We start from the raw sequence: 26,644 nt of genomic DNA on the forward strand, positions 1-26,644 counted from the left end.
ATTTCGATGCTGGGTTCACTGAAGTGCTTATTTCAGTGAGATAAGCACTTCAGAAGACCAAAATCTCAACTTCACCAAACCACCCAACTTTCGATCCAGGCTATACCCAAAGGCTAATTTCAGTGAGATAAGCACTTCAGAAGACAAAAATAAAAACTTCACCAAACCACTCAACTTTCGATGCTGGGATCACTGAAGTGCTTATTTCAGTAAGATAAGCACTTCTGAAGAGCAAAAACTCAACTTCACAAAACCGCTCAACTTTCGATGCTGGGCTCACTGCAGTGCTTATTTCAGTGAGATAAGCACTTCAGAATGCCAAAATCCCAACCTCACCAAACGACTCAACTTTTGATACTGGTTTCACTGAAATGCTTCTTTCAGTCAGATAAGCAATTCAGAAGTCCAAAATCTCAACTTCACCAAACCACCCAACTTTCAATGCTGGGTTCACTGAAGTGCTTATTGCAGTGAGATAAGCACTTCAGAAGACCAAAATCTCAACATCACAAAACCACTCAAATTTCGATGCTGGGTTCACTGAAGTGCTTATTTCATTGAGATAAGCACTTCACTTCGCCAAAATCCCAACCTCACCAAACGACTCAACTTTTGATGTTGGTTCCACTGAATTGCTTATTTCAGTGAGATAAGCACTTCAGAAGGCCAAAATCTAAACATCACTAATCGACTCAACTTTTGATGCTGATTTCACTGAAATGCTTCTTTCAGTCAGATAAGCACATCAGAAGGCCAAAATCTCAACATCACCAAACCACTCAAATTTCGATGCTGGACTCACTGCAGTGCTTATTTCAGTGAGATAAGCACTTCAGATTGAAAAAATCCCAACCTCACCAAACGACTCAACTTTCGATGCTGGGCTCACTGCAGTGCTTGTTTCAGTGAGATAAGCACTTCAGAATGCCAAAATCCCAACCTCACCAAACGACTCAACTTTTGATACTGGTTTCATGAAATGCTTCTTTCAGTCAGATAAGCACTTCAGAAGGCCAAAATCTCATCTTCACAAAACCAGCCAACTTTCGATACTGGATTTACCCAAATGCTTATTTCAGTGAGAGAAGCACTTCAGAAGACCAAAATCTAAACTTCACCAAACCACCCATGTTTCAATGCTGGGTTCACTGAAGTGCTTATTTCAGTGAGATAAGCACTTCAGAAGACCAAAATCTCAACTTCACCAAACCACCCAACTTTCGATCCAGGATTTACACAAATGCTTATTTCAGTGAGATAAGCACTTCAGAAGACTAAAATCTTAACTTCACCAAACCACTCAACTTTCGATGCTGGGATCACTGAAGTGCTTATTTCAGTGAGATAAGCACTTCAGAAGAACAAAATCTCAACATCTCAAAACCACTCAACTTTCGATGCTGGGTGCACTGAAGTGCTTATTTCAGTGAGATAAGCACTTCAGAATGCCAAAATCCCAACCTCACCAAACGACTCAACTTTTGATGCTGATTTCACTGAAATGCTTCTTTCAGTCAGATATTCACATCAGAAGGCCAAAATCTCAACTTCACCAAACCACCCAACTTGCGATCCAGGATATACCCAAAGGCTAATTTCAGTGAGATAAGCACTTCAGAAGACAAAAATCTAAACTTCACCAAACCACTCAACTTTCGATGCTGGGATCACTGAAGTGCTTATTTCAGTGAGATCAGCACTTCAGAAGAGCAAAAACTCAACTTCACAAAACCACTCAACTTTCGATGCTGGGCTCACTGCAGTGCTTATTTCAGTGAGATAAGCACTTCAGACTGCCAAAATCCCAACCTCACCAAACGACTCAACTTTTGATACTGGTTTCACTGAAATGCTTCTTTCAGTCAGATAAGCAATTCAGAAGGCCAAAATCTCAACTTCACAAAACCAGCCAACTTTCAATACTGGATTTACCCAAATGCTTATTTCAGTGAGATAAGCACTTCAGAAGACCAAAATCTAAACTTCACCAAAACACCCAACTTTCAATGCTGGGTTCACTGAAGTGCTTATTTCAGTGAGATAAGCACTTCAGAAGATCAAAATCTAAACATCTCAAAACCATTCAACTTTCGATGCTGTGTTCACTGAAGTGCTTATTTCAGTGAGATAAGCACTTCAGAAGACCAAAATCTAAACTTCACCAAACCACCCAACTTTCAATGCTGGGTTCACTGAAGTGCTTATTTCAGTGAGATAAGCACTTCAGAAGACCAAAATCTCAACATCACAAAACCACTCAACTTTCGATGCTGGGTTCACTGAAGTGCTTATTTCATTGAAATAAGCACTTCACTTCGCCAAAATCCCAACCTCACCAAACGACTCAACTTTTGATGCTGGTTCCACTGAATTGCTTATTTCAGTGAGATAAGCACTTCAGAAGGCCAAAATCTAAACATCACTAACCGACTCAACTTTTGATGCTGATTTCACTGAAATGGTTCTTTCAGTTTGATAAGCACATCAGAAGGCCAAAATCTCAACTTCACCAAACCACCCAACTTTCGATCCAGGATTTACACAAATGCTTATTTCAGTGAGATAAGCACTTCTGAAGACTAAAATCTTAACTTCATCAAAACACTCAACTTTCGATGCTGGGATCACTGAAGTGCTTATTTCAGTGAGATAAGCACTTCAGAAGAACAAAATCTCAACATCTCAAAACCACTCAACTTTCGATGCTGGGTGCACTGAAGTGCTTATTTCAGTGAGATAAGCACTTCAGAAGACCAAAATCTCAACATCACCAAACCACTCAAATTTCGATGCTGGGTTCACTGAAGTGCTTATTTCAGTGAGATAAGCACTTCAGAATGCCAAAATCCCAACCTCACCAAACGACTCAACTTTTGATGCTGATTTCACTGAAATGCTTCTTTCAGTCAGATATTCACATCAGAAGGCCAAAATCTCAACTTCACCAAACCGCCCAACTTGCGATCCAGGATATACCCAAAGGCTAATTTCAGTGAGATAAGCACTTCAGAAGACAAAAATCTAAACTTCACCAAACCACTCAACTTTCGATGCTGGGATCACTGAAGTGCTTATTTCAGTGAGATAAGCACTTCAGAAGAGCAAAAACTCAACTTCACAAAACCACTCAACTTTCGATGCTGGGCTCACTGCAGTGCTTATTTCAGTGAGATAAGCACTTCAGAATGCCAAAATCCCAACCTCACCAAACGACTCAACTTTTGATACTGGTTTCACTGAAATTCTTCTTTCAGTCAGATAAGCACTTCAGAAGGCCAAAATCTCAACTTCACAAAACCAGCCAACTTTCGATACTGGATTTACCCAAATGCTTATTTCAGTGAGATAAGCACTTCAGAAGACCAAAATCTAAACTTCACCAAACCACCCAACTTTCAATGCTGGGTTCACTGAAGTGCTTATTGCAGTGAGATAAGCACTTCAGAAGACCAAAATCTAAACTTCACCAAAACACCCAACTTTCAATGCTGTGTTCACTGAAGTGCTAATTTCAGTGAGATAAGCACTTCAGAAGTTCAAAATCTAAACATCTCAAAACCACTCAACTTTCGATGCTATGTTCACTGAAGTGCTTATTTCAGTGAGATAAGCACTTCAGAAGACCAAAATCTAAACTTCACCAAACCACCCAACTTTCAATGCTGGGTTCGCTCAAGTGCTTAGTTCAGTGAGATAAGCACTTCAGAAGACCAAAATCTCAACATCACAAAACCACTCAAATTTCGATGCTGGGTTCACTGAAGTGCTTATTTCATTGAAATAAGCACTTCACTTCGCCAAAATCCCAACCTCACCAAACGACTCAACTTTTGATGCTGGTTCCACTGAATTGCTTATTTCAGTGAGATAAGCACTTCAGAAGGCCAAAATCTAAACATCACTAATCGACCCAACTTTTGATGCTGATTTCACTGAAATGCTTCTTTCAGTCAGATAAGCACATCAGAAGGCCAAAATCTCAACTTCACCAAACCACCCAACTTTCGATCCAGGATTTACACAAATGCTTATTTCAGTGAGATAAGCACTTCAGAAGACTAAAATCTTAACTTCACCAAACCACTCAACTTTCGATGCTGCGATCACTGAAGTGCTTATTTCAGTGAGATAAGCACTTCAGAAGAACAAAATCTCAACATCTCAAAACCACTCAACTTTCGATGCTGGGTGCACTGAAGTGCTTATTTCAGTGAGATAAGCACTTCAGAAGACCAAAATCTCAACATCACCAAACCACTCAAATTTCGATGCTGGGCTCACTGCAGTGCTTATTTCAGTGAGATAAGCACTTCAGATTGCCAAAATCCCAACCTCACCAAACGACTCAACTTTCGATGCTGGGCTCACTGCAGTGCTTGTTTCAGTGAGATAAGCACTTCAGAATGCCAAAATCCCAACCTCACCAAACGACTCAACTTTTGATACTGGTTTCACGAAATGCTTCTTTCAGTCAGATAAGCACTTCAGAAGGCCAAAATCTCATCTTCACAAAACCAGCCAACTTTCGATACTGGATTTACCCAAATGCTTATTTCAGTGAGATAAGCACTTCAGAAGACCAAAATCTAAACTTCACCAAACCACCCATGTTTCAATGCTGGGTTCACTGAAGTGCTTATTTCAGTGAGATAAGCACTTCAGAAGACCAAAATCTAAACTTCACCAAACCACTCAACTTTCAATGCTGGGTTCACTGAAGTGCTTATTTCAGTGAGATAAGCACTTCAGAAGACCAAAATCTAAACATCACAAAACCACTCAAATTTCGATGCTGGGTTCACTGAAGTGCTTATTTCATTGAGATAAGCACTTCACTTCGCCAAAATCCCCACCTCACCAAACGACTCAACTTTTGATGTTGGTTCCACTGAATTGCTTATTTCAGTGAGATAAGCACTTCAGAAGGCCAAAATCTAAACATCACTAATCGACTCAACTTTTGATGCTGATTTCACTGAAATGCTTCTTTCAGTCAGATAAGCACATCAGAAGGCCAAAATCTCAACTTCACCAAACCACCCAACTTTCGAACCAGGATTTACACAAATGCTTATTTCAGTGAGATAAGCACTTCAGAAGACTAAAATCTTAACTTCACCAAACCACTCAACTTTCGATGCTGCGATCACTGAAGTGCTTATTTCAGTGAGATAAGCACTTCAGAAGAACAAAATCTCAACATCTCAAAACCACTCAACTTTCGATGCTGGGTGCACTGAAGTGCTTATTTCAGTGAGATAAGCACTTCAGAAGACCAAAATCTCAACATCACCATTCCACTCAAATTTCGATGCTGGGCTCACTGCAGTGCTTATTTCAGTGAGATAAGCACTTCAGATTGCCAAAATCCAAACCTCACCAAACGACTCAACTTTCGATGCTGGGCTCACTGCAGTGCTTGTTTCAGTGAGATAAGCACTTCAGAATGCCAAAATCCCAACCTCACCAAACGACTCAACTTTTGATACTGGTTTCATGAAATGCTTCTTTCAGTCAGATAAGCACTTCAGAAGGCCACAATCTCATCTTCACAAAACCAGCCAACTTTCGATACTGGATTTACCCAAATGCTTATTTCAGTGAGAGATGCACTTCAGAAGACCAAAATCTAAACTTCACCAAACCACCCATGTTTCAATGCTGGGTTCACTGAAGTGCTTATTTCAGTGAGATAAGCACTTCAGAAGACCAAAATCTAAACTTCACCAAACCACTCAACTTTCAATGCTGGGTTCACTGAAGTGCTTATTTCAGTGAGATAAGCACTTAAGAAGACCAAAATCTAAACATCTCAAAACCACACAAATTTCGATGCTGTGTTCACTGAAGTGCTTATTTCAGTGAGATAAGCACTTCACTTCGCCAAAATCCCAACCTCACCAAACGACTCAACTTTTGATGCTGGTTCCACTGAATTGCTTATTTCAGAGAGATAAGCACTTCAGAAGGCCAAAATCTAAACATCAGTAAACGACTCAACTTTTGATACTGATTTCACTGAAATGCTTCTTTCAGTCAGATAAGCACATCAGAAGGCCAAAATCTCAACTTCACCAAACCACCCAACTTTCGATCCAGGATTTACACAAATGCTTATTTCAGTGAGATAAGCACTTCAGAAGACTAAAATCTTAACTTCACCAAACCACTCAACTTTCGATGCTGGGATCACTGAAGTGCTTATTTCAGTGAGATAAGCACTTCAGAAGACCAAAATCTAAACTTCACCAAACCACCTAACTTTCAATGCTGGGTTCACTGAAATGCTTCTTTCAGTCAGATAAGCACTTCAGAAGAACAAAATCTCAACATCTCAAAACCACTCAACGTTCGATGCTGGGTTCACTGAAGTGCTTATTTCAGTGAGATAAGCACTTCAGAAGACCAAAATCTAAACATCACCAAACCACTCAAATTTCGATGCTGGGTTCACTGAAGTGCTTATTTCAGTGAGATAAGCACTTCAGAAGACCAAAATCTCAACTTCACCAAACCACCCAACTTTCGATCCAGGCTATACCCAAAGGCTAATTTCAGTGAGATAAGCACTTCAGAAGACAAAAATAAAAACTTCACCAAACCACTCAACTTTCGATGCTGGGATCACTGAAGTGCTTATTTCAGTAAGATAAGCACTTCAGAAGAGCAAAAACTCAACTTCACAAAACCGCTCAACTTTCGATGCTGGGCTCACTGCAGTGCTTATTTCAGTGAGATAAGCACTTCAGAATGCCAAAATCCCAACCTCACCAAACGACTCAACTTTTGATACTGGTTTCACTGAAATGCTTCTTTCAGTCAGATAAGCAATTCAGAAGTCCAAAATCTCAACTTCACCAAACCACCCAACTTTCAATGCTGGGTTCACTGAAGTGCTTATTGCAGTGAGATAAGCACTTCAGAAGACCAAAATCTAAACTTCACCAAAACACCCAACTTTCAATGCTGTGTTCACTGAAGTGCTAATTTCAGTGAGATAAGCACTTCAGAAGATCAAAATCTAAACATCTCAAAACCACTCAACTTTCGATGCTATGTTCACTGAAGTGCTTATTTCAGTGAGATAAGCACTTCAGAAGACCAAAATCTAAACTTCACAAAACCACCCAACTTTCAATGCTGGGTTCGCTGAAGTGCTTAGTTCAGTGAGATAAGCACTTCAGAAGACCAAAATCTCAACATCACAAAACCACTCAAATTTCGATGCTGGGTTCACTGAAGTGCTTATTTCATTGAGATAAGCACTTCACTTCGCCAAAATCCCAACCTCACCAAACGACTCAACTTTTGATGTTGGTTCCACTGAATTGCTTATTTCAGTGAGATAAGCACTTCAGAAGGCCAAAATCTAAACATCACTAATCGACTCAACTTTTGATGCTGATTTCACTGAAATGCTTCTTTCAGTCAGATAAGCACATCAGAAGGCCAAAATCTCAACATCACCAAACCACTCAAATTTCGATGCTGGACTCACTGCAGTGCTTATTTCAGTGAGATAAGCACTTCAGATTGCCAAAATCCCAACCTCACCAAACGACTCAACTTTCGATGCTGGGCTCACTGCAGTGCTTGTTTCAGTGAGATAAGCACTTCAGAATGCCAAAATCCCAACCTCACCAAACGACTCAACTTTTGATACTGGTTTCATGAAATGCTTCTTTCAGTCAGATAAGCACTTCAGAAGGCCAAAATCTCATCTTCACAAAACCAGCCAACTTTCGATACTGGATTTACCCAAATGCTTATTTCAGTGAGAGAAGCACTTCAGAAGACCAAAATCTAAACTTCACCAAACCACCCATGTTTCAATGCTGGGTTCACTGAAGTGCTTATTTCAGTGAGATAAGCACTTCAGAAGACCAAAATCTCAACTTCACCAAACCACCCAACTTTCGATCCAGGATTTACACAAATGCTTATTTCAGTGAGATAAGCACTTCAGAAGACTAAAATCTTAACTTCACCAAACCACTCAACTTTCGATGCTGGGATCACTGAAGTGCTTATTTCAGTGAGATAAGCACTTCAGAAGACCAAAATCTAAACATCACCAAACCACCCAACTTTCAATGCTGGGTTCACTGAAATGCTTCTTTCAGTCAGATAAGCACTTCAGAAGAACAAAATCTCAACATCTCAAAACCACTCAACTTTCGATGCTGGGTTCACTGAAGTGCTTATTTCAGTGAGATAAGCACTTCAGAAGACCAAAATCTCAACATCACCAAACCACCCAACTTTCGATCCAGGATATACCCAAAGGCTAATTTCAGTGAGATAAGCACTTCAGAAGACAAAAATCTAAACTTCACCAAACCACTCAACTTTCGATGCTGGGATCACCGAAGCGCTTATTTCAGTGAGATAAGCACTTCAGAAGAGCAAAAACTCAACTTCACAAAACCACTCAACTTTCGATGCTGGGCTCACTGCAGTGCTTATTTCAGTGAGATAAGCACTTCAGAATGCCAAAATCCCAACCTCACCAAACGACTCAACTTTTGATACTGGTTTCACTGAAATGCTTCTTTCAGTCAGATAAGCAATTCAGAAGGCCAAAATCTCAACTTCACAAAACCAGCCAACTTTCGATACTGGATTTACCCAAATGCTTATTTCAGTGAGATAAGCACTTCAGAAGACCAAAATCTAAACTTCACCAAAACACCCAACTTTCAATGCTGGGTTCACTGAAGTGCTTATTTCAGTGAGATAAGCACTTCAGAAGATCAAAATCTAAACATCTCAAAACCATTCAACTTTCGATGCTGTGTTCACTGAAGTGCTTATTTCAGTGAGATAAGCACTTCAGAAGACCAAAATCTAAACTTCACCAAACCACCCAACTTTCAATGCTGGGTTCACTGAAGTGCTTATTTCAGTGAGATAAGCACTTCAGAAGACCAAAATCTCAACATCACAAAACCACTCAACTTTCGATGCTGGGTTCACTGAAGTGCTTATTTCATTGAGATAAGCACTTCACTTCGCCAAAATCCCAACATCACCAAACGACTCAACTTTTGATGCTGGTTCCACTGAATTGCTTATTTCAGTGAGATAAGCACTTCAGAAGGCCAAAATCTAAACATCACTAAACGACTCAACTTTTGATACTGATTTCACTGAAATGCTTCTTTCAGTCAAATAAGCACATCAGAAGGCCAAAATCTCAACTTCACCAAACCACCCAACTTTCGATCCAGGATATACCCAAAGGCTAATTTCAGTGAGATAAGCACTTCAGAAGACAAAAATCTAAACTTCACCAAACCACTCAACTTTCGATGCTGGGATCACTGAAGTGCTTATTTCAGTCAGATAAGCACTTCAGAAGACCAAAATCTCAACTTCACCAAACCACACAACTTTCAATGCTGGGTTCACTGAAGTGCTTATTTCATTGAGATAAGCACTTCAGAATGCCAAAATCCCAACCTCACCAAACGACTCAACTTTTGATGCTGGTTCCACTGAATTGCTTATTTCAGTGAGATAAGCACTTCAGAAGGCCAAAATCTAAACATCACTAATCGACTCAACTTTTGATGCTGATTTCACTGAAATGCTTCTTCGAGTCAGATAAGCACATCAGAAGGCCAAAATCTCAACTTCACCAAACCACCCAACTTTCGAACCAGGATTTACACAAATGCTTATTTCAGTGAGATAAGCACTTCAGAAGACTAAAATCTTAACTTCACCAAACCACTCAACTTTCGATGCTGGGATCACTGAAGTGCTTATTTCAGTGAGATAAGCACTTCAGAAGAACAAAATCTCAACATCTCAAAACCACTCAACTTTCGATGCTGGGCTCACTGCAGTGCTTATTTCAGTGAGATAAGCACTTCAGATTGCCAAAATCCCAACCTCACCAAACGACTCAACTTTCGATGCTGGGCTCACTGCAGTGCTTGTTTCAGTGAGATAAGCACTTCAGAATGCCAAAATCCCAACCTCACCAAACGACTCAACTTTTGATACTGGTTTCATGAAATGCTTCTTTCAGTCAGATAAGCACTTCAGAAGGCCAAAATCTCATCTTCACAAAACCAGCCAACTTTCGATACTGGATTTACCCAAATGCTTATTTCAGTGAGAGAAGCACTTCAGAAGACCAAAATCTAACCTTCACCAAACCACCCATGTTTCAATGCTGGGTTCACTGAAGTGCTTATTTCAGTGAGATAAGCACTTCAGAAGACCAAAATCTCAACTTCACCAAACCACCCAACTTTCGATCCAGGATTTACACAAATGCTTATTTCAGTGAGATAAGCACTTCAGAAGACAAAAATCTAAACTTCACCAAACCACTCAACTTTCGATGCTGGGATCACTGAAGTGCTTATTTCAGTGAGATAAGCACTTCAGAAGACCAAAATCTAAACATCACCAAACCACCCAACTTTCAATGCTGGGTTCACTGAAATGCTTCTTTCAGTCAGATAAGCACTTCAGAATGCCAAAATCCCAACCTCACCAAACGACTCAACTTTTGATACTGGTTTCACTGAAATGCTTCTTTCAGTCAGATAAGCAATTCAGAAGGCCAAAATCTCAACTTCACAAAACCAGCCAACTTTCGATACTGGATTTACCCAAATGCTTATTTCAGTGAGATAAGCACTTCAGAAGACCAAAATCTAAACTTCACCAAAACACCCAACTTTCAATGCTGGGTTCACTGAAGTGCTTATTTCAGTGAGATAAGCACTTCAGAAGATCAAAATCTAAACATCTCAAAACCATTCAACTTTCGATGCTGTGTTCACTGAAGTGCTTATTTCAGTGAGATAAGCACTTCAGAAGACCAAAATCTAAACTTCACCAAACCACCCAACTTTCAATGCTGGGTTCACTGAAGTGCTTATTTCAGTGAGATAAGCACTTCAGAAGACCAAAATCTCAACATCACAAAACCACTCAAATTTCGATGCTGGGTTCACTGAATTGCTTATTTCAGTGAGATAAGCACTTCAGAAGGCCAAAATCTAAACATCACTAACCGACTCAACTTTTGATGCTGATTTCACTGAAATGCTTCTTTCAGTTTGATAAGCACATCAGAAGGCCAAAATCTCAACTTCACCAAACCACCCAACTTTCGATCCAGGATTTACACAAATGCTTATTTCAGTGAGATAAGCACTTCAGAAGACTAAAATCTTAACTTCATCAAAACACTCAACTTTCGATGCTGGGATCACTGAAGTGCTTATTTCAGTGAGATAAGCACTTCAGAAGAACAAAATCTCAACATCTCAAAACCACTCAACTTTCGATGCTGGGTGCACTGAAGTGCTTATTTCAGTGAGATAAGCACTTCAGAATGCCAAAATCCCAACCTCACCAAACGACTCAACTTTTGATGCTGGGTTCACTGAAGTGCTTATTTCAGTCAGATATTCACATCAGAAGACCAAAATCTCAACTTCACCAAACCACCCAACTTGCGATCCAGGATATACCCAAAGGCTAATTTCAGTGAGATAAGCACTTCAGAAGACAAAAATCTAAACTTCACCAAACCACTCAACTTTCGATGCTGGGATCACTGAAGTGCTTATTTCAGTGAGATAAGCACTTCAGAAGAGCAAAAACTCAACTTCACAAAACCACTCAACTTTCGATGCTGGGCTCACTGCAGTGCTTATTTCAGTGAGATAAGCACTTCAGAATGCCAAAATCCCAACCTCACCAAACGACTCAACTTTTGATACTGGTTTCACTGAAATTCTTCTTTCAGTCAGATAAGCACTTCAGAAGGCCAAAATCTCAACTTCACAAAACCAGCCAACTTTCGATACTGGATTTACCCAAATGCTTATTTCAGTGAGATAAGCACTTCAGAAGACCAAAATCTAAACTTCACCAAACCACCCAACTTTCAATGCTGGGTTCACTGAAGTGCTTATTGCAGTGAGATAAGCACTTCAGAAGACCAAAATCTAAACTTCACCAAAACACCCAACTTTCAATGCTGTGTTCACTGAAGTGCTAATTTCAGTGAGATAAGCACTTCAGAAGTTCAAAATCTAAACATCTCAAAACCACTCAACTTTCGATGCTATGTTCACTGAAGTGCTTATTTCAGTGAGATAAGCACTTCAGAAGACCAAAATCTAAACTTCACCAAACCACCCAACTTTCAATGCTGGGTTCGCTCAAGTGCTTAGTTCAGTGAGATAAGCACTTCAGAAGACCAAAATCTCAACATCACAAAACCACTCAAATTTCGATGCTGGGTTCACTGAAGTGCTTATTTCATTGAGATAAGCACTTCACTTCGCCAAAATCCCAACCTCACCAAACGACTCAACTTTTGATGCTGGTTCCACTGAATTGCTTATTTCAGTGAGATAAGCACTTCAGAAGGCCAAAATCTAAACATCACTAATCGACCCAACTTTTGATGCTGATTTCACTGAAATGCTTCTTTCAGTCAGATAAGCACATCAGAAGGCCAAAATCTCAACTTCACCAAACCACCCAACTTTCGATCCAGGATTTACACAAATGCTTATTTCAGTGAGATAAGCACTTCAGAAGACTAAAATCTTAACTTCACCAAACCACTCAACTTTCGATGCTGCGATCACTGAAGTGCTTATTTCAGTGAGATAAGCACTTCAGAAGAACAAAATCTCAACATCTCAAAACCACTCAACTTTCGATGCTGGGTGCACTGAAGTGCTTATTTCAGTGAGATATGCACTTCAGAAGACCAAAATCTCAACATCACCAAACCACTCAAATTTCGATGCTGGGCTCACTGCAGTGCTTGTTTCAGTGAGATAAGCCCTTCAGAAAGCCAAAATCCCAACCTCACCAAACGACTCAACTTTTGATACTGGTTTCACGAAATGCTTCTTTCAGTCAGATAAGCACTTCAGAAGGCCAAAATCTCATCTTCACAAAACCAGCCAACTTTCGATACTGGATTTACCCAAATGCTTATTTCAGTGAGAGAAGCACTTCAGAAGACCAAAATCTAAACTTCACCAAACCACCCATGTTTCAATGCTGGGTTCACTGAAGTGCTTATTTCAGTGAGATAAGCACTTCAGAAGACCAAAATCTAAACTTCACCAAACCACTCAACTTTCAATGCTGGGTTCACTGAAGTGCTTATTTCAGTGAGATAAGCACTTCAGAAGACCAAAATCTAAACATCACAAAACCACTCAAATTTCGATGCTGGGCTCACTGCAGTGCTTATTTCAGTGAGATAAGCACTTCAGATTGCCAAAATCCCAACCTCACCAAACGACTCAACTTTCGATGCTGGGCTCACTGAAGTGCTTATTTCAGTGAGATAAGCACTTCAGAAGACCAAAATCTAAACTTCACCAAACCACCTAACTTTCAATGCTGGGTTCACTGAAATGCTTCTTTCAGTCAGATAAGCACTTCAGAAGAACAAAATCTCAACATCTCAAAACCACTCAACGTTCGATGCTGGGTTCACTGAAGTGCTTATTTCAGTGAGATAAGCACTTCAGAAGACCAAAATCTAAACATCACCAAACCACTCAAATTTCGATGCTGGGTTCACTGAAGTGCTTATTTCAGTGAGATAAGCACTTCAGAAGACCAAAATCTCAACTTCACCAAACCACCCAACTTTCGATCCAGGCTATACCCAAAGGCTAATTTCAGTGAGATAAGCACTTCAGAAGACAAAAATAAAAACTTCACCAAACCACTCAACTTTCGATGCTGGGATCACTGAAGTGCTTATTTCAGTAAGATAAGCAATTCAGAAGAGCAAAAACTCAACTTCACAAAACCGCTCAACTTTCGATGCTGGGCTCACTGCAGTGCTTATTTCAGTGAGATAAGCACTTCAGAATGCCAAAATCCCAACCTCACCAAACGACTCAACTTTTGATACTGGTTTCACTGAAATGCTTCTTTCAGTCAGATAAGCAATTCAGAAGTCCAAAATCTCAACTTCACCAAACCACCCAACTTTCAATGCTGGGTTCACTGAAGTGCTTATTGCAGTGAGATAAGCACTTCAGAAGACCAAAATCTAAACTTCACCAAAACACCCAACTTTCAATGCTGTGTTCACTGAAGTGCTAATTTCAGTGAGATAAGCACTTCAGAAGATCAAAATCTAAACATCTCAAAACCACTCAACTTTCGATGCTATGTTCACTGAAGTGCTTATTTCAGTGAGATAAGCACTTCAGAAGACCAAAATCTAAACTTCACAAAACCACCCAACTTTCAATGCTGGGTTCGCTGAAGTGCTTAGTTCAGTGAGATAAGCACTTCAGAAGACCAAAATCTCAACATCACAAAACCACTCAAATTTCGATGCTGGGTTCACTGAAGTGCTTATTTCATTGAGATATGCACTTCACTTCGCCAAAATCCCAACCTCACCAAACGACTCAACTTTTGATGTTGGTTCCACTGAATTGCTTATTTCAGTGAGATAAGCACTTCAGAAGGCCAAAATCTAAACATCACTAATCGACTCAACTTTTGATGCTGATTTCACTGAAATGCTTCTTTCAGTCAGATAAGCACATCAGAAGGCCAAAATCTCAACATCACCAAACCACTCAAATTTCGATGCTGGACTCACTGCAGTGCTTATTTCAGTGAGATAAGCACTTCAGATTGCCAAAATCCCAACCTCACCAAACGACTCAACTTTCGATGCTGGGCTCACTGCAGTGCTTGTTTCAGTGAGATAAGCACTTCAGAATGCCAAAATCCCAACCGCACCAAACGACTCAACTTTTGATACTGGTTTCATGAAATGCTTCTTTCAGTCAGATAAGCACTTCAGAAGGCCAAAATCTCATCTTCACAAAACCAGCCAACTTTCGATACTGGATTTACCCAAATGCTTATTTCAGTGAGAGAAGCACTTCAGAAGACCAAAATCTAAACTTCACCAAACCACCCATGTTTCAATGCTGGGTTCACTGAAGTGCTTATTTCAGTGAGATAAGCACTTCAGAAGACCAAAATCTCAACTTCACCAAACCACCCAACTTTCGATCCAGGATTTACACAAATGCTTATTTCAGTGAGATAAGCACTTCAGAAGACTAAAATCTTAACTTCACCAAACCACTCAACTTTCGATGCTGGGATCACTGAAGTGCTTATTTCAGTGAGATAAGCACTTCAGAAGACCAAAATCTAAACATCACCAAACCACCCAACTTTCAATGCTGGGTTCACTGAAATGCTTCTTTCAGTCAGATAAGCACTTCAGAAGAACAAAATCTCAACATCTCAAAACCACTCAACTTTCGATGCTGGGTTCACTGAAGTGCTTATTTCAGTGAGATAAGCACTTCAGAAGACCAAAATCTCAACATCACCAAACCACCCAACTTTCGATCCAGGATATACCCAAAGGCTAATTTCAGTGAGATAAGCACTTCAGAAGACAAAAATCGAAACTTCACCAAACCACTCAACTTTCGATGCTGGGATCACCGAAGCGCTTATTTCAGTGAGATAAGCACTTCAGAAGAGCAAAAACTCAACTTCACAAAACCACTCAACTTTCGATGCTGGGCTCACTGCAGTGCTTATTTCAGTGAGATAAGCACTTCAGAATGCCAAAATCCCAACCTCACCAAACGACTCAACTTTTGATACTGGTTTCACTGAAATGCTTCTTTCAGTCAGATAAGCAATTCAGAAGGCCAAAATCTCAACTTCACAAAACCAGCCAACTTTCGATACTGGATTTACCCAAATGCTTATTTCAGTGAGATAAGCACTTCAGAAGACCAAAATCTAAACTTCACCAAAACACCCAACTTTCAATGCTGGGTTCACTGAAGTGCTTATTTCAGTGAGATAAGCACTTCAGAAGATCAAAATCTAAACATCTCAAAACCATTCAACTTTCGATGCTGTGTTCACTGAAGTGCTTATTTCAGTGAGATAAGCACTTCAGAAGACCAAAATCTAAACTTCACCAAACCACCCAACTTTCAATGCTGGGTTCACTGAAGTGCTTATTTCAGTGAGATAAGCACTTCAGAAGACCAAAATCTCAACATCACAAAACCACTCAAATTTCGATGCTGGGTTCACTGAAGTGCTTATTTCATTGAAATAAGCACTTCACTTCGCCAAAATCCCAACCTCACCAAACGACTCAACTTTTGATGCTGGTTCCTCTGAATTGCTTATTTCAGTGAGATAAGCACTTCAGAAGGCCAAAATCTAAACATCACTAACCGACTAAACTTTTGATGCTGATTTCACTGAAATGCTTCTTTCAGTTTGATAAGCACATCAGAAGGCCAAAATCTCAACTTCACCAAACCACCCAACTTTCGATCCAGGATTTACACAAATGCTTATTTCAGTGAGATAAGCACTTCAGAAGACTAAAATCTTAACTTCATCAAAACACTCAACTTTCGATGCTGGGATCACTGAAGTGCTTATTTCAGTGAGATAAGCACTTCAGAAGAACAAAATCTCAACATCTCAAAACCACTCAACTTTCGATGCTGGGTGCACTGAAGTGCTTATTTCAGTGAGATAAGCACTTCAGAATGCCAAAATCCCAACCTCACCAAACGACTCAACTTTTGATGCTGATTTCACTGAAATGCTTCTTTCAGTCAGATATTCACATCAGAAGGCCAAAATCTCAACTTCACCAAACCACCCAACTTGCGATCCAGGATATACCCAAAGGCTAATTTCAGTGAGATAAGCACTTCAGAAGACTAAAATCTTAACTTCATCAAAACACTCAACTTTCGATGCTGGGATCACTGAAGTGCTTATTTCAGTGAGATAAGCACTTCAGAAGAACAAAATCTCAACATCTCAAAACCACTCAACTTTCGATGCTGGGTGCACTGAAGTGCTTATTTCAGTGAGATAAGCACTTCAGAATGCCAAAATCCCAACCTCACCAAACGACTCAACTTTTGATGCTGGGTTCACTGAAGTGCTTATTTCAGTCAGATATTCACATCAGAAGGCCAAAATCTCAACTTCACCAAACCACCCAACTTGCGATCCAGGATATACCCAAAGGCTAATTTCAGTTGGATAAGCACTTCAGAAGACAAAAATCTAAACTTCACCAAACCACTCAACTTTCGATGCTGGGATCACTGAAGTGCTTATTTCAGTGAGATAAGCACTTCAGAAGAGCAAAAACTCAACTTCACAAAACCACGCAACTTTCGATGCTGGGCTCACTGCAGTGCTTATTTCAGTGAGATAAGCACTTCAGAATGCCAAAATCCCAACCTCACCAAACGACTCAACTTTTGATACTGGTTTCACTGAAATTCTTCTTTCAGTCAGATAAGCACTTCAGAAGGCCAAAATCTCAACTTCACAAAACCAGCCAACTTTCGATACTGGATTTACCCAAATGCTTATTTCAGTGAGATAAGCACTTCAGAAGACCAAAATCTAAACTTCACCAAACCACCCAACTTTCAATGCTGGGTTCACTGAAGTGCTTATTGCAGTGAGATAAGCACTTCAGAAGACCAAAATCTAAACTTCACCAAAACACCCAACTTTCAATGCTGTGTTCACTGAAGTGCTAATTTCAGTGAGATAAGCACTTCAGAAGTTCAAAATCTAAACATCTCAAAACCACTCAACTTTCGATGCTATGTTCACTGAAGTGCTTATTTCAGTGAGATAAGCACTTCAGAAGACCAAAATCTAAACTTCACCAAACCACCCAACTTTCAATGCTGGGTTCGCTCAAGTGCTTAGTTCAGTGAGATAAGCACTTCAGAAGACCAAAATCTCAACATCACAAAACCACTCAAATTTCGATGCTGGGTTCACTGAAGTGCTTATTTCATTGAGATAAGCACTTCACTTCGCCAAAATCCCAACCTCACCAAACGACTCAACTTTTGATGCTGGTTCCACTGAATTGCTTATTTCAGTGAGATAAGCACTTCAGAAGGCCAAAATCTAAACATCACTAATCGACCCAACTTTTGATGCTGATTTCACTGAAATGCTTCTTTCAGTCAGATAAGCACATCAGAAGGCCAAAATCTCAACTTCACCAAACCACCCAACTTTCGATCCAGGATTTACACAAATGCTTATTTCAGTGAGATAAGCACTTCAGAAGACTAAAATCTTAACTTCACCAAACCACTCAACTTTCGATGCTGCGATCACTGAAGTGCTTATTTCAGTGAGATAAGCACTTCAGAAGAACAAAATCTCAACATCTCAAAACCACTCAACTTTCGATGCTGGGTGCACTGAAGTGCTTATTTCAGTGAGATATGCACTTCAGAAGACCAAAATCTCAACATCACCAAACCACTCAAATTTCGATGCTGGGCTCACTGCAGTGCTTGTTTCAGTGAGATAAGCCCTTCAGAATGCCAAAATCCCAACCTCACCAAACGACTCAACTTTTGATACTGGTTTCACGAAATGCTTCTTTCAGTCAGATAAGCACTTCAGAAGGCCAAAATCTCATCTTCACAAAACCAGCCAACTTTCGATACTGGATTTACCCAAATGCTTATTTCAGTGAGAGAAGCACTTCAGAAGACCAAAATCTAAACTTCACCAAACCACCCATGTTTCAATGCTGGGTTCACTGAAGTGCTTATTTCAGTGAGATAAGCACTTCAGAAGACCAAAATCTAAACTTCACCAAACCACTCAACTTTCAATGCTGGGTTCACTGAAGTGCTTATTTCAGTGAGATAAGCACTTCAGAAGACCAAAATCTAAACATCACAAAACCACTCAAATTTCGATGCTGGGCTCACTGCAGTGCTTATTTCAGTGAGATAAGCACTTCAGATTGCCAAAATCCCAACCTCACCAAACGACTCAACTTTCGATGCTGGGCTCACTGAAGTGCTTATTTCAGTGAGATAAGCACTTCAGAAGACCAAAATCTAAACTTCACCAAACCACCTAACTTTCAATGCTGGGTTCACTGAAATGCTTCTTTCAGTCAGATAAGCACTTCAGAAGAACAAAATCTCAACATCTCAAAACCACTCAACGTTCGATGCTGGGTTCACTGAAGTGCTTATTTCAGTGAGATAAGCACTTCAGAAGACCAAAATCTAAACATCACCAAACCACTCAAATTTCGATGCTGGGTTCACTGAAGTGCTTATTTCAGTGAGATAAGCACTTCAGAAGACCAAAATCTCAACTTCACCAAACCACCCAACTTTCGATCCAGGCTATACCCAAAGGCTAATTTCAGTGAGATAAGCACTTCAGAAGACAAAAATAAAAACTTCACCAAACCACTCAACTTTCGATGCTGGGATCACTGAAGTGCTTATTTCAGTAAGATAAGCAATTCAGAAGAGCAAAAACTCAACTTCACAAAACCGCTCAACTTTCGATGCTGGGCTCACTGCAGTGCTTATTTCAGTGAGATAAGCACTTCAGAATGCCAAAATCCCAACCTCACCAAACGACTCAACTTTTGATACTGGTTTCACTGAAATGCTTCTTTCAGTCAGATAAGCAATTCAGAAGTCCAAAATCTCAACTTCACCAAACCACCCAACTTTCAATGCTGGGTTCACTGAAGTGCTTATTGCAGTGAGATAAGCACTTCAGAAGACCAAAATCTAAACTTCACCAAAACACCCAACTTTCAATGCTGTGTTCACTGAAGTGCTAATTTCAGTGAGATAAGCACTTCAGAAGATCAAAATCTAAACATCTCAAAACCACTCAACTTTCGATGCTATGTTCACTGAAGTGCTTATTTCAGTGAGATAAGCACTTCAGAAGACCAAAATCTAAACTTCACAAAACCACCCAACTTTCAATGCTGGGTTCGCTGAAGTGCTTAGTTCAGTGAGATAAGCACTTCAGAAGACCAAAATCTCAACATCACAAAACCACTCAAATTTCGATGCTGGGTTCACTGAAGTGCTTATTTCATTGAGATATGCACTTCACTTCGCCAAAATCCCAACCTCACCAAACGACTCAACTTTTGATGTTGGTTCAACTGAATTGCTTATTTCAGTGAGATAAGCACTTCAGAAGGCCAAAATCTAAACATCACTAATCGACTCAACTTTTGATGCTGATTTCACTGAAATGCTTCTTTCAGTCAGATAAGCACATCAGAAGGCCAAAATCTCAACATCACCAAACCACTCAAATTTCGATGCTGGACTCACTGCAGTGCTTATTTCAGTGAGATAAGCACTTCAGATTGCCAAAATCCCAACCTCACCAAACGACTCAACTTTCGATGCTGGGCTCACTGCAGTGCTTGTTTCAGTGAGATAAGCACTTCAGAATGCCAAAATCCCAACCGCACCAAACGACTCAACTTTTGATACTGGTTTCATGAAATGCTTCTTTCAGTCAGATAAGCACTTCAGAAGGCCAAAATCTCATCTTCACAAAACCAGCCAACTTTCGATACTGGATTTACCCAAATGCTTATTTCAGTGAGAGAAGCACTTCAGAAGACCAAAATCTAAACTTCACCAAACCACCCATGTTTCAATGCTGGGTTCACTGAAGTGCTTATTTCAGTGAGATAAGCACTTCAGAAGACCAAAATCTCAACTTCACCAAACCACCCAACTTTCGATCCAGGATTTACACAAATGCTTATTTCAGTGAGATAAGCACTTCAGAAGACTAAAATCTTAACTTCACCAAACCACTCAACTTTCGATGCTGGGATCACTGAAGTGCTTATTTCAGTGAGATAAGCACTTCAGAAGACCAAAATCTAAACATCACCAAACCACCCAACTTTCAATGCTGGGTTCACTGAAATGCTTCTTTCAGTCAGATAAGCACTTCAGAAGAACAAAATCTCAACATCTCAAAACCACTCAACTTTCGATGCTGGGTTCACTGAAGTGCTTATTTCAGTGAGATAAGCACTTCAGAAGACCAAAATCTCAACATCACCAAACCACCCAACTTTCGATCCAGGATATACCCAAAGGCTAATTTCAGTGAGATAAGCACTTCAGAAGACAAAAATCGAAACTTCACCAAACCACTCAACTTTCGATGCTGGGATCACCGAAGCGCTTATTTCAGTGAGATAAGCACTTCAGAAGAGCAAAAACTCAACTTCACAAAACCACTCAACTTTCGATGCTGGGCTCACTGCAGTGCTTATTTCAGTGAGATAAGCACTTCAGAATGCCAAAATCCCAACCTCACCAAACGACTCAACTTTTGATACTGGTTTCATTGAAATGCTTCTTTCAGTCAGATAAGCAATTCAGAAGGCCAAAATCTCAACTTCACAAAACCAGCCAACTTTCGATACTGGATTTACCCAAATGCTTATTTCAGTGAGATAAGCACTTCAGAAGACCAAAATCTAAACTTCACCAAAACACCCAACTTTCAATGCTGGGTTCACTGAAGTGCTTATTTCAGTGAGATAAGCACTTCAGAAGATCAAAATCTAAACATCTCAAAACCATTCAACTTTCGATGCTGTGTTCACTGAAGTGCTTATTTCAGTGAGATAAGCACTTCAGAAGACCAAAATCTAAACTTCACCAAACCACCCAACTTTCAATGCTGGGTTCACTGAAGTGCTTATTTCAGTGAGATAAGCACTTCAGAAGACCAAAATCTCAACATCACAAAACCACTCAAATTTCGATGCTGGGTTCACTGAAGTGCTTATTTCATTGAAATAAGCACTTCACTTCGCCAAAATCCCAACCTCACCAAACGACTCAACTTTTGATGCTGGTTCCTCTGAATTGCTTATTTCAGTGAGATAAGCACTTCAGAAGGCCAAAATCTAAACATCACTAACCGACTCAACTTTTGATGCTGATTTCACTGAAATGCTTCTTTCAGTTTGATAAGCACATCAGAAGGCCAAAATCTCAACTTCACCAAACCACCCAACTTTCGATCCAGGATTTACACAAATGCTTATTTCAGTGAGATAAGCACTTCAGAAGACTAAAATCTTAACTTCATCAAAACACTCAACTTTCGATGCTGGGATCACTGAAGTGCTTATTTCAGTGAGATAAGCACTTCAGAAGAACAAAATCTCAACATCTCAAAACCACTCAACTTTCGATGCTGGGTGCACTGAAGTGCTTATTTCAGTGAGATAAGCACTTCAGAATGCCAAAATCCCAACCTCACCAAACGACTCAACTTTTGATGCTGATTTCACTGAAATGCTTCTTTCAGTCAGATATTCACATCAGAAGGCCAAAATCTCAACTTCACCAAACCACCCAACTTGCGATCCAGGATATACCCAAAGGCTAATTTCAGTGAGATAAGCACTTCAGAAGACAAAAATCTAAACTTCACCAAACCACTCAACTTTCGATGCTGGGATCACTGAAGTGCTTATTTCAGTGAGATCAGCACTTCAGAAGAGCAAAAACTCAACTTCACAAAACCACTCAACTTTCGATGCTGGGCTCACTGCAGTGCTTATTTCAGTGAGATAAGCACTTCAGAATGCCAAAATCCCAACCTCACCAAACGACTCAACTTTTGATACTGGTTTCACTGAAATGCTTCTTTCAGTCAGATAAGCAATTCAGAAGGCCAAAATCTCAACTTCACAAAACCAGCCAACTTTCGATACTGGATTTACCCAAATGCTTATTTCAGTGAGATAAGCACTTCAGAAGACCAAAATCTAAACTTCACCAAAACACCCAACTTTCAATGCTGGGTTCACTGAAGTGCTTATTTCAGTGAGATAAGCACTTCAGAAGATCAAAATCTAAACATCTCAAAACCATTCAACTTTCGATGCTGTGTTCACTGAAGTGCTTATTTCAGTGAGATAAGCACTTCAGAAGACCAAAATCTAAACTTCACCAAACCACCCAACTTTCAATGCTGGGTTCACTGAAGTGCTTATTTCAGTGAGATAAGCACTTCAGAAGACCAAAATCTCAACATCACAAAACCACTCAACTTTCGATGCTGGGTTCACTGAAGTGCTTATTTCATTGAAATAAGCACTTCACTTCGCCAAAATCCCAACCTCACCAAACGACTCAACTTTTGATGCTGGTTCCACTGAATTGCTTATTTCAGTGAGATAAGCACTTCAGAAGGCCAAAATCTAAACATCACTAACCGACTCAACTTTTGATGCTGATTTCACTGAAATGGTTCTTTCAGTTTGATAAGCACATCAGAAGGCCAAAATCTCAACTTCACCAAACCACCCAACTTTCGATCCAGGATTTACACAAATGCTTATTTCAGTGAGATAAGCACTTCTGAAGACTAAAATCTTAACTTCATCAAAACACTCAACTTTCGATGCTGGGATCACTGAAGTGCTTATTTCAGTGAGATAAGCACTTCAGAAGAACAAAATCTCAACATCTCAAAACCACTCAACTTTCGATGCTGGGTGCACTGAAGTGCTTATTTCAGTGAGATAAGCACTTCAGAAGACCAAAATCTCAACATCACCAAACCACTCAAATTTCGATGCTGGGTTCACTGAAGTGCTTATTTCAGTGAGATAAGCACTTCAGAATGCCAAAATCCCAACCTCACCAAACGACTCAACTTTTGATGCTGATTTCACTGAAATGCTTCTTTCAGTCAGATATTCACATCAGAAGGCCAAAATCTCAACTTCACCAAACCACCCAACTTGCGATCCAGGATATACCCAAAGGCTAATTTCAGTGAGATAAGCACTTCAGAAGACAAAAATCTAAACTTCACCAAACCACTCAACTTTCGATGCTGGGATCACTGAAGTGCTTATTTCAGTGAGATAAGCACTTCAGAAGAGCAAAAACTCAACTTCACAAAACCACTCAACTTTCGATGCTGGGCTCACTGCAGTGCTTATTTCAGTGAGATAAGCACTTCAGAATGCCAAAATCCCAACCTCACCAAACGACTCAACTTTTGATACTGGTTTCACTGAAATTCTTCTTTCAGTCAGATAAGCACTTCAGAAGGCCAAAATCTCAACTTCACAAAACCAGCCAACTTTCGATACTGGATTTACCCAAATGCTTATTTCAGTGAGATAAGCACTTCAGAAGACCAAAATCTAAACTTCACCAAACCACCCAACTTTCAATGCTGGGTTCACTGAAGTGCTTATTGCAGTGAGATAAGCACTTCAGAAGACCAAAATCTAAACTTCACCAAAACACCCAACTTTCAATGCTGTGTTCACTGAAGTGCTAATTTCAGTGAGATAAGCACTTCAGAAGTTCAAAATCTAAACATCTCAAAACCACTCAACTTTCGATGCTATGTTCACTGAAGTGCTTATTTCAGTGAGATAAGCACTTCAGAAGACCAAAATCTAAACTTCACCAAACCACCCAACTTTCAATGCTGGGTTCGCTCAAGTGCGTAGTTCAGTGAGATAAGCACTTCAGAAGACCAAAATCTCAACATCACAAAACCACTCAAATTTCGATGCTGGGTTCACTGAAGTGCTTATTTCATTGAGATAAGCACTTCACTTCGCCAAAATCCCAACCTCACCAAACGACTCAACTTTTGATGCTGGTTCCACTGAATTGCTTATTTCAGTGAGATAAGCACTTCAGAAGGCCAAAATCTAAACATCACTAATCGACCCAACTTTTGATGCTGATTTCACTGAAATGCTTCTTTCAGTCAGATAAGCACATCAGAAGGCCAAAATCTCAACTTCACCAAACCACCCAACTTTCGATCCAGGATTTACACAAATGCTTATTTCAGTGAGATAAGCACTTCAGAAGACTAAAATCTTAACTTCACCAAACCACTCAACTTTCGATGCTGCGATCACTGAAGTGCTTATTTCAGTGAGATAAGCACTTCAGAAGAACAAAATCTCAACATCTCAAAACCACTCAACTTTCGATGCTGGGTGCACTGAAGTGCTTATTTCAGTGAGAAAAGCACTTCAGAAGACCAAAATCTCAACATCACCAAACCACTCAAATTTCGATGCTGGGCTCACTGCAGTGCTTATTTCAGTGAGATAAGCACTTCAGATTGCCAAAATCCCAACCTCACCAAACGACTCAACTTTCGATGCTGGGCTCACTGCAGTGCTTGTTTCAGTGAGATAAGCACTTCAGAATGCCAAAATCCCAACCTCACCAAACGACTCAACTTTTGATACTGGTTTCACGAAATGCTTCTTTCAGTCAGATAAGCACTTCAGAAGGCCAAAATCTCATCTTCACAAAACCAGCCAACTTTCGATACTGGATTTACCCAAATGCTTATTTCAGTGAGAGAACCACTTCAGAAGACCAAAATCTAAACTTCACCAAACCACCCATGTTTCAATGCTGGGTTCACTGAAGTGCTTATTTCAGTGAGATAAGCACTTCAGAAGACCAAAATCTAAACTTCACCAAACCACTCAACTTTCAATGCTGGGTTCACTGAAGTGCTTATTTCAGTGAGATAAGCACTTCAGAAGACCAAAATCTAAACATCACAAAACCACTCAAATTTCGATGCTGGGTTCACTGAAGTGCTTATTTCATTGAGATAAGCACTTCACTTCGCCAAAATCCCCACCTCACCAAACGACTCAACTTTTGATGTTGGTTCCACTGAATTGCTTATTTCAGTGAGATAAGCACTTCAGAAGGCCAAAATCTAAACATCACTAATCGACTCAACTTTTGATGCTGATTTCACTGAAATGCTTCTTTCAGTCAGATAAGCACATCAGAAGGCCAAAATCTCAACTTCACCAAACCACCCAACTTTCGAACCAGGATTTACACAAATGCTTATTTCAGTGAGATAAGCACTTCAGAAGACTAAAATCTTAACTTCACCAAACCACTCAACTTTCGATGCTGCGATCACTGAAGTGCTTATTTCAGTGAGATAAGCACTTCAGAAGAACAAAATCTCAACATCTCAAAACCACTCAACTTTCGATGCTGGGTGCACTGAAGTGCTTATTTCAGTGAGATAAGCACTTCAGAAGACCAAAATCTCAACATCACCATTCCACTCAAATTTCGATGCTGGGCTCACTGCAGTGCTTATTTCAGTGTGATAAGCACTTCAGATTGCCAAAATCCAAACCTCACCAAACGACTCAACTTTCGATGCTGGGCTCACTGCAGTGCTTGTTTCAGTGAGATAAGCACTTCAGAATGCCAAAATCCCAACCTCACCAAACGACTCAACTTTTGAAACTGGTTTCATGAAATGCTTCTTTCAGTCAGATAAGCACTTCAGAAGGCCAAAATCTCATCTTCACAAAACCAGCCAACTTTCGATACTGGATTTACCCAAATGCTTATTTCAGTGAGAGATGCACTTCAGAAGACCAAAATCTAAACTTCACCAAACCACCCATGTTTCAATGCTGGGTTCACTGAAGTGCTTATTTCAGTGAGATAAGCACTTCAGAAGACCAAAATCTAAACTTCACCAAACCACTCAACTTTCAATGCTGGGTTCACTGAAGTGCTTATTTCAGTGAGATAAGCACTTAAGAAGACCAAAATCTAAACATCTCAAAACCACACAAATTTCGATGCTGTGTTCACTGAAGTGCTTATTTCAGTGAGATAAGCACTTCACTTCGCCAAAATCCCAACCTCACCAAACGACTCAACTTTTGATGCTGGTTCCACTGAATTGCTTATTT

The sequence above is a fragment of the Stegostoma tigrinum genome, unplaced genomic scaffold, assembly GCF_030684315.1.
Source record: "Stegostoma tigrinum isolate sSteTig4 unplaced genomic scaffold, sSteTig4.hap1 scaffold_83, whole genome shotgun sequence".
Classification (NCBI taxonomy): domain Eukaryota; kingdom Metazoa; phylum Chordata; class Chondrichthyes; order Orectolobiformes; family Stegostomatidae; genus Stegostoma; species Stegostoma tigrinum.